Below are 14,268 nucleotides of genomic sequence, written 5' to 3'. Positions count from 1 at the left end.
AATTAAAATGTGGCAATCAAATACAACATGAATTATGAACCACTGTCATTCCATTAAAGCAGTTAAACAAAGGATTCAAAACCAAATTCTCCATGGCCTGATTGTTTGGCTGCATTGCCGTTTGGAGAATGTTGGTTTGTGAATTATTAAGGCCGATCGGCAGTGTGCAGGCCATTCAGTCAAACAAACACAAAATATTGAAAAGTACTCTATGGTTTCTTTGGCAACCCCGCAAATGACAGACTAAAGGAAAACAAAACTTCCATCAGATTTTATACCATTCTTCAAGAACCAATGATGTATACTAAACATTCTCCTAGACATCAATTATGCTAACGGTACTGTTACGTCAAATACAAAGCCAACACAAAGGGCGAACCTTTGTTCTCATCCATAAAGTACTGTGAATGATAGGCTGGGAATCAATGAAGAAATTACACTCATTTCAATATGAATGTAAAAGTTCTCGTCGGGCCGATAAGTCTCATTTAGCTCAGCAATACATGAATGTCTGACCCATTTTTGAACAGCATACATACTTGTCACGCAACATAGTCATACAACCACTTGTATGATAGTACTGTCTTGTAGTTACATGCACTGCATTAATTATATATGTTATACTAAAAATGTACATGGCTTGCAGAGTGTTGTTGTACGATGGGGAATTCCAAGTGGCGATATTGCCATACATGTATATGTAAAAGATTCCATGATGTGATCAAGACACATTGCTTAACACGGAAGCACCGACCGAGTAGACCCCTACTGGATATCACTTGCAAAGGTCTGTCAGGACTATTACGCCGTGCTGGTTCATCAGTGTTTTTGAAGTGCACTCTGTGTTGGATTTAGATACAAAATGTGAATTTTTACTCATCTCAACATAGCGAATCACTTTGTGATCAGCGTGGATGGGGCCTAACACCGAGACCTGCAGGAGCCATGACAATCATGGTTTACCTTGTTTCGCTGGCCGCATGATTGTTGTTTCTTAAACCAGCCCCGACAGCAGATGACGATATCATCCAAAAGCGCACCAAGCGGATAAGTCAAGCGGATACGTCACTCCAGCTGAGTGGACCTTTCAAAGCAAGGCTGATGGACATTGCCGCAGAGATCAATGCTAACAAAATCACTATGAAGGGAGACTCCCTTCTGCATATGTTGGTCAGGGACTACGGTGCTCATGCTGTCAAGGCTGCAGACCCCGCAGGAAACCTCATGATACAAAGTTCAGAAGACTAGGGCCTCAACTGGAGCCGATATTCTCAAGTGCCGGGGTCTTATAGCTTTTTTAGTAGGTTTTTAAAACGTCACGCAAATATTGAAATATAGCCGGTTGCCCCCTCCCTAGAATGATGTTTAAGATGTAGGATACCTCTTCTGGAATATCGTCTAACCTCTATGCTTAAAATTGTGTCGACAGGCGCACAGATGTGTTATTGTATTTATGTCAATAGTATTCATCAGCATGTGTGACGAAGTGTATTCAATTTTGGAACTTGCTAATAGGAGCCTTCCGTTGAACTACGACGTGTCTTCTGAGTCGTGAGAAGCAGTCCGGATTCGAAACTTCTACTAATGTCCACGACTGCACAAATAGTTACAAGCACTGGCGATATAAGGAAATATGATCAGAGAAATACACCCATTAAAACGAGGTAGATGTCACTAAATTGCAAGTAAGGGAATTCAGAACTGGGTGGTACTAACATAGCCTGTGGGGAGGTAAGCGGCCGAAATATGAAAAATTAAAATCCAATTTCATTTTACAATTTCTACGTATTTGGAAATAATAAACTTTTATTAAAACAATTAGAATTTTCACAGTTCATTTCGGTTCCCTGCATTCTGGGTATCATCAGCAGCAGTTAGCCTGTAGTCATTTGTATCTAGAATGATTGCGTTACTGACAAATGGGTAACTGGAGCTTAAATATGCATAGACTTCAAATAAGATCGATTCCCATGAGCATACCATGATTCAATATGGAAATTAGGCCAAACCTGAATTACAGACTAGATTCAACTTGTCACACGGAAACGAAAGACATGAAAAACACCTTTGTTTCCTGTCATCATTTGATTCAAAAAGACGAATATAATTGGAGCATAAATATTCCTACTTCACTAACAAGGACGCGCTTGGAAATATTAAAGTTAGTTGACAGGCCAATTATACCCCGTTTGATAGCTATGTTCGAGTCGAAGATATTCAAATTGTGTTCATCATTCTGGGGTCTTGAGATGGTAATTTGAAAAACTTCGTTGAAATAGCGAATCAAGCAGTTCATTTTCATGTTCGTTTCACCACCTTGTGCTTTATTATAATCGCTTTATTACAAATCATTCAAAAGATGACGAACTGGACAAAAACTGCCCACTGACATTGCAATATTCCAACGATTTCCTAAATGAAAAACTAAAGAAGAAACACCACCTAGCAATAAATAGTTCCAACAATTTCCTCCAACGTAGATAATGATGGAGCCATTTTTGCAACGCAATGCCGAGAGAACAGTTCACTGAATTCCAGCTTCCTTGGTCGAAATATTTAGCGACGATCCAGTGCACGTATTAAAAAGAAAACATTTCAAAACATTTTAAAAATCCAACTAAAGAACCTACTTCATTCTTTGAACTTGTTTCAGAGTTCAACTGAAAACAATGAGGTGAAGAAATTGTCCAACTTTTAACGGCCACGACTGAAAATCTGTAAATATCACAAGGATGTTCCCCGACGACACCCATTACTTCCGCATGCTTTCGCTTTTGCTTAGAAACCGACGTTTTTCATTCGTCATTGCTGTGAAACGAGTGCGTACATCTTCGGAAGTCCTTCTAAACAGCAAAAGCCATTACGTTTCCTTGTTAAATAATGAATTGAAACACATGTCTTTCTACAGGCCATTCAGAATTCGAGAAAATGTCATTAGCGACATTAACGGGTATATATCAGAGACGTAGGAATCAGACGAAGAAGTGACCTTTTCGAGAAGGCAGACTGTTGAGCGGATGTTATTATGTTTTCTTTGGCAAATATATACCTTCATGTTCCAAGACACCATCAACATGAGAGAGTTGGCAAACAATTACTAATAGGCATTTCAAATACAGACTAAGAGAGAAAGCAATCGAGTTTCTTGTAATGGTTGGGGTTTTCTAAACTTTTTTCAAAGACCACCATCAAAAGGACTAGACAGTAAAAGGTGCCAGGACACACAACCAGACAGCGACATGGATTTCTTTTGTGAAGTTCGTGAGCTCTGAACAAGATGTGACATTTTGATTATGCACTGTTGAGCGGATGTCCTTTTTTGTCATTTGGCAATGATTCATCTTCATGTTCCAAGACACAATCTAATCGAAATGAAAGAGTTGGCAACGATAACCAATTGGCATTTCAATTACAGAATACGGAAAGCAAACTAGTTTCTTCATGATGGCGATCATCAGGGCTTTTTCCAAGACCACCGTCAAAAGAGTAAAGGGTGATATACAGGAACGCAACCAGACAGAAGCAATGACTATTGTGATTTGGTGAGCGATATCAGCTTTGTTCACAGGCTGCATATACGCGGCCCGGCCGTGTAATCTTAGCTTTTAATGTCACTTGCGGATGTGAGAAAATGCCATTTTGTTTCATGTCACAAGCAGCCCGGTATGAAAACAATAACCTGGAAAGTGCAAAGTTGGAAACAAGGACCACTGGTAAGAGTCATTGTCAAAATTGTTGTCCCCACTGGCATTACGCGTTGAGAGAGATGCTGATGAAGACAATGACTAATACTTCGCCCTTTCGAGAAAGCCTTTCAGACTTGGGCCCGGTTGTTCGAAACAAGTTTGGTCCCTAATGCTCGCGTTAACTTACTTGGCGTTAAGTTCAAGGCTTAACTGAAGGAGATAAAATGCTATGATAAGTTAACGCCAAGGTTAGGCTCTGTCTGAAATTCTAACCAGAAAATGTATAAGATGAGACATGAGAGTATTTGTAACAGTTGTCAACATTTGATCACACTACAGATGCTCAAGAAATAAAGACAATGCATTATACTTCGCCCTTTCGAGAAAGTTTTCGACGAGTCTAAAAGCATTAGCCTTATAAGAAAAAGCCAAAAACTATGCCTAATGGAGTATTCGTTATCAACAACTGTCTACATTGTCTCAGTTTGATACATTTATCACAAGTTTAGGTACTTGACGATGAGGACAATACCTTATACCTTGCCCTTTCGAAAAAGTTTTCGACGAGTCTAAAAAGCATTGGCCTTTCAGGAAAAAGCCTAGGATAAGGCATAATGGATGCGACCACAGGTATCACATGCTCAGTGAGTCCATGATGAAGGGAACGTCTAACAATTCGCCCTTTCAGGAAGCCAATTGCCGCATAATGTAAACACATCAGTATTGATCAACATCAACTGAATTGTTGCATCGCAGCTTTGCAGCCGATACGATAACCACTAAGATTAAGCCTTGTCGGCCTCATCAGGCGAACGGGTATTATATATGGAGCTGCTTGCCAATTCTTAAAGTTGGCCGTTTCAAGTTGGACTAGAACTAGCCTGAAGAAATAAAATGTGAGAGGGTATAACTGTCGACAGTGTCGTGTTGCCAGTATATAACCATGCGAAAGCCAGATCCAAAAACCAATGACAACGAATCGTCATCTTGTTATGGCTCCGTCACAGGTCGCAACAACAAAAATCAGTCATTTGCGTCATGCATTAAAAATAAGGCATTACGTTATCAGGTTTCATGGACATAAACGGCGTATTCCCATTTAATAGTGTCATGGTATCGAGACAAGAATTCCAAACGCTAAAGCAACGAGCAATACTAATGAGATCGTATTTTAAATTCGTTTCCTGTCATCTTCGGGAATTAATGATGCTTCGTAGACACTAGAACAATGGTTATTCATCACAGCTAGTTTTGTTGGCATCTATCTTTGTTCTATTTCTGACACATTTTTCGTACAAAATTCAGATAAGAGCATAGACAGGCGTTTTATACCAAGCATATTCATTTTATAAAAGCAAGTTTGCTTGCTTAATGTGATGTTAAATGTAATTTGTCTGTAATCTCATTGGGAAGGTTTAACATTTTCTAGATTTGAACAGCGCCTTCAAAAAACATCTTAAAACTCACCCTTTTTATTGAACACTTCGAAACCAGCACCTAAATGTTTTAATCTCTATGAATGTTTTAATCTCTATGTACAATTTCTCTTTTACTATCTGTTGTTTTTTAAATTGTACAGTGCTTTGCAAATGATTTTCATTCAAAAGCACTTTTAATATAATAAATTATTGTTATTATTATTATTATTATTATTATTATTATAACAGCACTGAAGTGACCGTCCTGTAAAAGCAGACTCGTTTTTGGAATGTCTTTTAGAATCCCTTCATCTGCGCTCCTCATTTGAAGTAAACAAAACTGAATACGTTGCGGCTGCACTCCAGGATGAATGACCCAGATTTAACACAGCATCCTAAACCATGGTTTGTATTTATAGGAACTTCCCTAATCCGTTTTCGGACAAATTTATGACAAAAGTTTTAGTTAATTTGTCTGTGCAAAATGACTCCAAACAACTTGTGTCTACATAACTGAACCAGCAAAACCCAAATTCGACACTCAAGGTAGCCGCATAAGCCGCAAATTTGTATCTAAAACATAGCCACATGAAATCCAGAACCTCGCTGATCGTTTTTCAGACAAATTTACGACAAAAGGTTCAGTAAATGTCAGTACAAAATGACTCCAAACAACTTGTGTCTCCCTGATCGAACCAGCAAAAAGCCACATAAGCCGCAAACAAGCTGAAAGTCGTTTTGAAAAATTTATGGTCCAAAGATGTTTATCATTGGCAGTGCAAATACAAATTAAATTGTCCATAATCTCGTCTGCGAATCTCATTGCACCCTAGGGAACGGCCATTACTTACGATTTATGAATATTAAATCTACGATACACAGTTTATTTGAATTTCAATTGCATAAAAAGTCACCCTTCTTCAAAGTAACGCTGGTGGGACATTGTGTTTTTTGTACAACAGTGATCGGCGTTGCTGAGAAAAAAGCCATTCCGGAAAATTGATATAACTATGGTAAAATCCAGTGGACCCTGGATATAAATTTGATATCAAAAATAATTAAATCAAGTAATAACAAGCCACTTCAAAAAAAGCATTATTACTCGAAGAAATATGAACTAAATTTATTCGCTTTGGAGTTTAAGCACCGATTTTGTTTTTAGCAGTATATCTTCTGTTCAAATCATTTAGTGGTCTTGTCTTAATGTAAAGACTGTGAACATGTTTTTCACCCGAACACGAGGAAGATGGCCTGGTACACCAAGGTCTATATTATCTAATTTTCACCAATCTATGACCGAATCTGAAAACCACAAAGAAACTGGCGAAATTATGCACAAAGTATGGTCGTTCGACTCAACCCAAAATGTACAATTCGGATTGACAGTGGGTTAATTTGGGGACACAAAGTCGTCCGGTGGCAATGCTATCTGGCTCAGGCTGAGCATTTTTGAAGATTTTTAAGTAATTCATAACGGGATTTTAGATCAGTAAAACTAGAATACTAATATATGAGTGTATTGGCTACGCATGCACAGTTCAATGCATGGGCATCAAGCACTTTTCACTTCACAAACATTTCAACAATATTAAACTCATTTGAAATTCAGATCTTTTCCTTCATTTACCTACCATGTCTTCAGAGACCACTAGTTTCAAAATAAATGGGTTAACATTACTTATTGCAGCTCCATGACGTGGGATGCTCTGCTGGATATTGCATCAACGATGAGACCATTAACAATTTGAAATTAGAAATTGTGAAATTGAAAATTTCTACTGGGTTCTAAATACGTACTAAACATAGATTTCAGCACTGCCATTGTGTAGAAAGATATACAAATACTCTCAGTACCAAGTTTCAGCAAATTCTTTTGCATAATAACTGCGCTAGGCATGGTGTATAACTGCATTCAAGTTCTATCTTCTTGGCCCACCAGCAATTACGATCAGCATACCCCATTAAGTTATATATTCAGAGAATCATTTGCGTCCAAACTAGTAATAAATGCTTGCATATTATAATTGCGAAACGACAGACGTCCGACTCCTTTGGTTAGATAATTGTCTCAATGCTAAAAAAAAACATGAAAGACAGTGTACTTCTTCTAACATCAAACGAAATCAGGATATATAATACAAGTTGAGGTACGTATACCCGAGTACAAATTTTACTGGCTGCGATATATGATGGACGCAAAACTTCCATTTGCCTTCCATACTCACAATTTCGCATCAACTCATTTGAAATTCAATCCGCTTCATCCGTTTGCCTAACATTTAAAGACGAGAGACCATTAAAGTTATATATTTGAGGAATAATTTCCTTTGAAACGGAATGGCATTAAGATAATATTGATTAAAGAAGTGTTACTCCCTTGGGTAGATACTCAGTAATGGTCCTGAATTCGTAAACAAGGCCGACATATCCCATGAGATGTTTCAATTCAACAGTATTAAGACGCCTTGCATCAAGTTCCCCGTTTCCATCAATCAGATTAATGATTTCTCTTGGCGCATTGAGAGCCCATTTAAAAATCATATATATTAGGGTTCACCATGTTTACAGATACAGCGGCATTAGCCCGCGACAAAGATTATGTACAGGGGTTAGCCTAGTACATCTTCAACGTCTAGGAATCGCCGTAAAGCAAATAAGAAGCGATACAACGCCTTCCCACGCCTTAGTCGGTATCTAAGCAATTAAAGCATTATCATCAAGTCATACGCGCGTTTCTGAATGTAACCCTATTGCGGGCCCTGACCTGTTGTCCATTGGTTCATCAGGGCGATTCTAGCAAACTGATCTGCGGCGAACTTCGAAACAGGAATCGTGATTGGGAGGACAGGCGGTAGAAATGTAAAATAATTTAAATTTATCTCTCGTAGAGGGTACGACTTGAGAGTTTTTCCTGGCTTCTTATATGACTATGAATTGTACTTCACACTGACGTCTGAGTGAGTACTGAGAACACATGAATCGTTAGCAGCCTTTCTTTATAGCTTGTATCATTGGTATTTGCCACACAGCGCGAGTGACTGGCAATTCAAATAAACAATCTCCTAGAAAGATACAAAATGGTTCCTACTTGCACTCCGTGCACTGTGAAAAACAATTCTGGAGTGGAAAATGTGGGTTTTTGTTCGTCTACGTTTTCAAGAAATGCTATCACTAGGCTTAACTCCTGCAGTGCAAGAGCATTTCAGAAAGCAGGGCTTCTATCAATAATGATAGGGAAGTTTTGACACGGTCAAACAGCGAAGCCCATTAGACTAAACGCCAAAGTTAGTCAACTCAAAGTCAGAGACTTACTCCTTCTGAACAACTGGCATCAGCTACACTATCCCAGGCCACAGCTACTGCATGGTAATTGAAAATGCCTCACCACGCCGCACAAAATGTTACAAACAACGTATTTGTCATTGAACATGTTGAATGATCTGTCATGTCCTGACATCTTCCATCTTGGACATATCTATCACTCCTATCTATGACACTGCCACATCACACTACCATAGGAAGCGGACCAAACCTGATGATATCGCAACTGTTCAACGATGATGATATCACAACTGTTCAACGAATTCAGAGAGAACTCGATTCGATCACGAATATATCCGTGATTCGATCGATAGATAAACTTGCCTCACAATACCACTCGGGCCAGATTCACAAATTGTTTCCGATTTAGGAGGCTGAAACCAAAATGTCAATGTCGACCCGTACTTTCATTAAGCAGGGGCGAATTCTTCTAAGAACTTAGTCTCTAACCTGACATTACCTTAACTTGGCGTTTGAATGACCATATGCACCACTTAAAACCCTTAGAAATCCTTCAAAACGAAGGGAGTGCCTATTTCGAGGGGAGGGGATCTAGGTCTGGTCTCTGGAAAGCAAGAACCGACTCCCATCCTTGAAATTGGCATTCACTTCGCTTGAAAGAGTTTTAATTGCTTTAGGATTTAAAGTTCTAGCAAAAATGGTGTCGCCTATATGGTGAACAATTAAGTCTAATGTGCTTAGCTGAAGGAGATACAGCAGATGAAGTTAGCGCTAACTTAGCGACATAATTGGTTTTGAACATCCACACCCAGATGAGATATGGAGGGAACGTACCAAAAGAGCCAGGTTGAGGAAGAAACGACCTGGTATAGTTCCTGTGAAAGAAACAGATTCTGTAACGAACACTGCATTTGCGTTGTATCGTGTGCAGCAAGTTATCTTCTCGACTTTGGTCAAGTATGTTCAGATAACAACAGTATAAGCTGGGTCTTATCGACCCCCAGCTTGCAATGCCACTCAATCAGCTTTACCGGGCAGGAAAAACTTCCAAGATACATAACCTAAACGGATACTTCCAATGGTCATAAGGGAAGATAACACCGACCACCATGAAACACGTTTCGCGGGGGTCATCAGGCCTAAGCCAGCAATGGCAAATGATGTTAATTAGAGCACGTGCCAGAGATAAAGATGACCTGGCAATATCGATCATGCTGGTTTCCTATCAACGGAACAGATGGTGGACATCGCATCTGCACATGTTGAACAATTGCAGTTTAGCAATAAAGTGATATGAGCGGATATAATCGGATATGATCGACACGCTTCGTTCGTTTCCAATCAATCACAATGACACCTTGACAATTATCAAACTCGGGTTAAGTTAAAGCGACAACATAGGCATGGGATATGTTGGTGTTCGGGCAAAACTGTCTTCCAGCATGACCGCGACTTCTCCACACAATCACTGATCTGTGACAAACACCGCACTAGAATGGGGTGCAACTATTGGCCTGCATAAAATTACAAGTAACATGTCATATCCGAAACTGCCTCGCAACTGGCAAAAATTATTTGTTGAAGTCAGCATTAATGAGACACTACAAGTGGCGGCGTATGGTGGCAGGCAGGGGTATTATCTTCCTGGCCAGACAAATTCCACGCCCGAGTTGCCCCTTTAAAGCACAATCCATCAACACCAGTTAGTTACGGAATGAAAAAAACAGACAACAATGTCATGTATCTGTGCCAAGTACGACAACAATTTACAAAGAAAAAATTCCTGGTGTACCATATTTACGTTTTTCAATTGACGCTCCATCCATATTTACAAAGGACAACTGAACTGGACGCTGATTTTGCATTCATAGCACGAACATTTATTCATATCACGGACATCACGCGATATAGAGCCGAAATAAAAATCTACGTTCAATCTTGGAAATTCTGCATCCTGGACCAATCTGATAAGTTCCGTTCACATCAATGAATAATATCGGCAGCTGCAGCACCGATAAAATCTTGCTCATTACAATTATTTTGCAAATTAAAACTGTGCGTGATATGCAGATAACCTTGCTGCACCACAATGCCCTTGAATGACAAGCCTTCCTTGAGCCCAAGTCAGTGACTATCAAAACTGTGGCATATTTCATGGGCGTCCATCTATCATGTTTAAATGACATTTAAACAAATTGATAGAAAAAATTAACAGATCCATCTGTTATTTACACAAAGTCTGTTCCGTTTGTGTAATAATTTCCAGGGAACATATTTACATTATATGAAGATGAGCTCAGCATCGAGTTTTAAGACAAATATTGGTAAAATATCCAGTCATGATGAACAAATGGACCATAAACAACATGACCATATGTCGTAAAAAATTTCCTGATCAACTGCGTTTTATTCAAGACAACAATACGACCAGTTCTATGTTTTCTTCAGCCATTAATACGATTTTAAACCATGTGATGATGAGGCAGTAACATCAGCTGTTAAAAAAAAATCAAAGTTACACACCAGCCCGCCAGCTCAGGCACGTCTCTCCTGGAATTTACTAAAGAGCGATTTTTTTTGTTTATTGCTTTCCTGCAGAGGTTCCTTTAACATCTTATGATAGGGCAACTTGAAATCACCCCCCCCCCCCCCTGATTGGTTCAATACTGATCACTATGCCGATGAAGCGGTATTGAGTACTTTTCATTGGAGAAAAATAACTTAATTTCTCCACCTGAAAAGACACGGCTTATGCAGGATTGGTCAATAAGATAGCAAATCCCTTCAAGTGCTATATTCGGTACGGAACATTCTGATCAGAAAGGACATCTACATCTGCTATTTGGTATGCAACTCTCTATCAGAAAAACTTCATCCACTTCTGTTGAGGCGGGAGTAAATTTCCACACAATCGGAAACTCGACACTAGAACTAACGTACCTTGGGGCTTCTCAACATCGCTATGACATCTTGCTGGCTCCCAGGGACAACGAACGAGAGCATAGTGTGAAAGAAACAGTACGTGGAAGTTAACTTTTGTGTAAAAGAAAAGACATGCGTTTAAAAGATGCTTCTTATTTGCTGTCGACTAGAATTTTAGTTGTTAAGTTTTTACCAACGCCAACATTGCCAAATTATCAGCTAGAACGGTCTCCTGAGTATGCAGTCAGACTCTTGAGTATTCGCCAACAATGAAGCCTTGCAATAATTGGGATTTCTTCGTGTCGACACCGTGTACTTATCCACTAGCCCCAAGGGATCAAACTAGCTGGTGGTGTTAAAGAAAAAAGTTTAATTTCATTTCGGTGTCCTTTGTCTAATACTTAATAATGCTCTGTACGTGATGACGTATTCACTGGCCCCAATGGACAAAACTCACGTATGGTGTCAAAAACAAGTTGACGCTTATTTCGGTGATGTTTGCCTAAGATAGATTATTGATGGTAGTTCCCATGTGCAAATACTACAAATTTTGTCTATCAAACTGGCGTCGACCAATTGCTGTGAACTAAGTTGTAACCTGTTGGAGCACAAGTTAATAGGCCTACTAATTGCGTTCTTCATTCAATGTTTGCGGCATTAAATGAACAAACTATGTAATTAAGGTTCCGTGAATTTAAATTGAAGATGATTGCGCCAGAAGACCATGAAGGTGACCACTTTTTAAAACAAAAATTGAGTTAGTGACATATCTTCGACAACAGCTTTCTCAATGGTCTGGTTTGAGTGAAATTAAGGTTAAAGGCCTAATATTTCTGTTAAAATTCGAAATTTGTCATTGAATTTAAAACGCCGATTACTATTTTTGTTCCCAAATGTGGAGAAAAGCGCCAGCTGCTTGGCAGTGTCTCAAAAGCTCATCAACCTGTGATCATCGTTCTCCAGACATAAGCGAGGCTCGGAATCTAAATGATGCAATAACCCAGCCAATAGGTTGTATTTGGTAATTCCTAGCCATGTAAAAAATTACTTTCTTGCCAATAAAGGAGATTGATGATGTTGTGTATTATCACGAACAAAAATGTTGTTATTGTTAGGGTTTTGATGTAGACCACCGGGTAGTATTTCTGGACATTCCCTACGACAATAAACGACTTGGACGAAAAGGTCATAGGACCAAATGGGGTGAAATTGGGGCCTGGAGGGGGACCTTCCTACCAAAATCTCATTTGGGTCAGACTATGACAACTTTAGCCTACTGAGTTATTTTTTAACATATTGTTGTTAAATGATTCGGTTGATATAGAAGATTTACAATATCTGGTTCAAAGCTGTAAGGTGGGAAATATGGAACACTTTCACCTAACTTTCGGTCAATGCCACCCCGTCTTACAAGTCATGTAGACGTCAGTCTCACAACACACCATCAAGCAACTTCTTTCAGATAAACAGGCAAGGCAAAAAGGTCGTTCAAAAGAGACCTGGCGCCATACAGCAGTAGGTTTGGATTTGGGACTTGCGTGGAATGATGCTGATAGAGTTTTATGCTTTTAGTAATGAATCTCAAATCAATAATCAACGGTAAGTTACAATCTATGGAATAAAATGGGTTGAGTTTTTAAGGTTTTTCTGTCAACGCAATATGCACCGCTGGAGGTTTTTAAGCAACGTGATAAACCCAATAGAGGTTGTTTCAGAGTGTGAAAAAAACATGATCTCATATTTTCGTCGAACTACCAAAGAGAAATATCTGAACAAAAATTATCTTCTTTTCTTACCCAATCTAGTCTAGAGTGACAGTGATGAATCTATTGGCAGTGTGAAATTGACAGCCTGACGTCAGCTCCTCTCAACATAGCCATAAGATGTCAACATCAATATGAATATCTCCCGGACAAACTGGCGCTTACTACTATTCCGGCAACAGTTGTCGTATCCATACGTTTCTAACAGTCCTTAACAAAGAATACCGCAAACTCCTCAGACGGACGATTAATTTTCCAATCGTTTCACCTGGCAAAACATATGAACCGGTCACACAGCGCCCAATTACCAAAGAGTTGCCTAGCGCCGTAATGAATTGAGGTAAACTCAATCCACAAAACTACTTGTTTAAAAGTTCTCAACAATCTTTTCAACGAATTCCTTGAAAATGGATGGACAATTTGCTTTCCATGCAAACCAGACCGGCAGCTAAAGAGAATGAAAACAACTCTAACACGGCCAAAGCACCATCGAGTTATAAAGCGCCATGCTTAGATTCAAGAAAATACGACTCCACCAAACAGTTTTCTCAACAAGTTCTAATCTCTCCAGTGAAATCCTTGAACAGGGACACACAATTTATTTTCCACGCATCCCACCAAGCAGCTCAACAGAACTGAAACTGGTCTCACAGCGTCCAATCACCATCGAGAAATCAATAGTCACACATGGCTTAAAGCTGAATTGAACAAACAGTTGTACCCACGCACTGTCAAAAACCTGTTATATCCGTTGAAATCGTACGACCAACTCACCAACCATTTCACCCGACAGCTCAGCTGGCAATGAAGCCTGTCAAAGTGCATATCCATGCGCCGCACTAAGTTTTAAGGTAAACTGAATCCACAAGACAGATGATTTTGTGTTTTTAGATGCTCCTTCGCTGTTGATCAGTATCCACACGTTTGCCAGAGGATGCATTCCGTGGATTGCTCATTTCCATGCACCCAACCCGGCGACGAGCGGCGCTGCAGCCGATGTCCAATCACCCTGACTCAGGAAGCGAGAATTCTATTCCTTTGAAAGCTGAACTAAATGTGGTACCTACGTGTTAGCAAAGTTGCAACTACGGTAAAATTTTAGAATAATTTTAGGTGAGAAATACAACAGTAAACAAAATCAATTTTGGACAAAGTGAAGTCAGTATTACTAACGTCCAATAGCTAAACTAAAGTTCG

The 14,268-nt window shown here is 39.4% G+C and overlaps 1 protein-coding gene across 3 annotated transcripts in view; it reads right to left on the bottom strand.

The window, feature by feature from the left end:
* LOC135499030 (allatostatin-A receptor-like) overlaps window positions 1–14,026 on the bottom strand; it is a 34,075-nt gene extending 20,049 nt beyond the window's left edge. For all 3 annotated transcript variants that reach the window (XM_064789655.1, XM_064789654.1, XM_064789656.1), the window contains exon 1: window positions 13,105–14,026. The gene's annotated coding sequence lies outside the window, so the exon portion shown is untranslated. The remainder of the gene's footprint in view (window positions 1–13,104) is intronic.
* Window positions 14,027–14,268: the final 242 nt, after the last annotated feature.

This window comes from Lineus longissimus, chromosome 14, assembly GCF_910592395.1.
Source record: "Lineus longissimus chromosome 14, tnLinLong1.2, whole genome shotgun sequence".
Taxonomy (NCBI): domain Eukaryota; kingdom Metazoa; phylum Nemertea; class Pilidiophora; order Heteronemertea; family Lineidae; genus Lineus; species Lineus longissimus.
The sequence above is the reverse complement of the archived record's forward strand: the minus strand, read 5'-3'. Positions and strand labels throughout refer to the sequence as shown.